Genomic DNA, 1759 nt, shown 5'->3' on the forward strand with positions numbered 1-1759 from the left:
CACCGCGATTCTCCTTCATATATATCTACAGCTATATATCTATATATATAGCTGTAGATATATATAGATATCAATATATCATTCAAAATTTAAACATTTTCCTGTTAAATTCAAATTCTTTAACTATTTGTAAACTTGAAATTATTGCACCTTTATAAAGTTTATTAATAATATATATTTTTCATTTTTTAAAATTCTCTTTAAAATAAAAAGCCATAAATCAAATATGACAGGCAATTTGGACATTTCTGTAGAGAATATAGTATTGTCCCTGTAGAGATTTAATTCTAAGAGGTATTACTCAGTTAAACTTGTATTTTTGCATAGACTATAAAGAAACTAAAAGTATGAGAAACTTATATAATTCTTAGGAGTTATTTTCCCAAGAACTGTTAATACAATACAACTGAAAAGAAATTACATCAAGTCTTAGGTTTAAGCCTATTTTTTTTTACTATGTTTACAAAAGGTTTCATTCATCGTGATAAATTTAAAGGAATATAGTAGGCATTGTTTTCTTATTGGGCCTGCCTGCCTGCCAGTAAATTATAGGACCTTAAGGAAATATCTGTGCTCTTACTTCCACTATGGAAAACAGGAATCCTATAACTTCTCTTACAAAAGCTTAGGGTGCTTTCAAAGCACCACATTTATGCTAATTTCTAAAGATTAATGGCAATTAGATCAGGAAAGTTGCTGATTTAAAGAAAAGAAATTAACATTTCATTGGTGTCTACTGGCAAGATATACACATAACAAAGCCACCTCTGTACAAAGTGAATGCCCATATTTCGGAGCCCTCAGAAGGGAAGCCAAAATTTGACTCAGCAGTATGATTGATCCCTGTTGCTGGATCCTCCCATTTGGAATAATATTCCAGACAGTTTGTACTACCACTCCCTATGCTGAATAAATACAAAAATTCTGCCATAATCATGTGTCGATCTTTCCTTAATGTGAAATTCCCAGAAATATAAGATAGAAGACTTTGGTAGCCTTAGGAGACTTAAGGTTTAGTCTTTATGGCTTAATTCTTGAAAACCACACTTGTGCCTAAAATTTCACAAGCAGAACACAGAATGGTCCTTATAATGGACAGATGATATTGTAAGAGAAAATCTGGCTATAGAGGTATTCACTTAAAAAAGGGTACAAGTGTTATTTGTTTCAGGCTTCAAGAATCTATGTGAAAGGACTGATTTAAGCCTCCACATGAGGAGGAAGTCCTGGCATGGTAGGGATTAAGGAAAGTTGTCTGTCTAGTGCTACCCATGCCTTTTCCATTAGGACCTCTAAACCATTTGTAAAATGTAAAAGGATCAAAGGCCAATCAAAATATTTTGCTACTGAATATGTAGTGTGTGTGTGTGTGTGTGTGTGTGTGTGTGTGAAACCTAAAATGATAATGGTAATATTTGCCTCTGAAGCAGCGATTGTTTGCATCAATAAATTATTTCATCACCATTTGGTGAGTTACATTTATAGTTTCTCTCCTCCATCTTGGAATAATTACTCATATTTAACACCCAGTTAAGAGAAGTCTACCCAGATGCTTAGTGATATAATATCAACTTCCTGATTCCTTTGGAATGCAGTGACCCTTGTGTTAATGGACTGAAATATGCATTACATGGATTTTTATGTCACACTCTTTTACAGTGTTTTTGGATTCCCTACTAAAAAAAAATCATGCTTCCAAAACAGAGCTTCAGCAGTCATGTGGCTGTATTAATCTGTCATCAGAGCATTGACACTCTTT

Source organism: Chinchilla lanigera, unplaced genomic scaffold, assembly GCF_000276665.1.
Source record: "Chinchilla lanigera isolate Chin_1 unplaced genomic scaffold, ChiLan1.0 scaffold00056, whole genome shotgun sequence".
Classification (NCBI taxonomy): domain Eukaryota; kingdom Metazoa; phylum Chordata; class Mammalia; order Rodentia; family Chinchillidae; genus Chinchilla; species Chinchilla lanigera.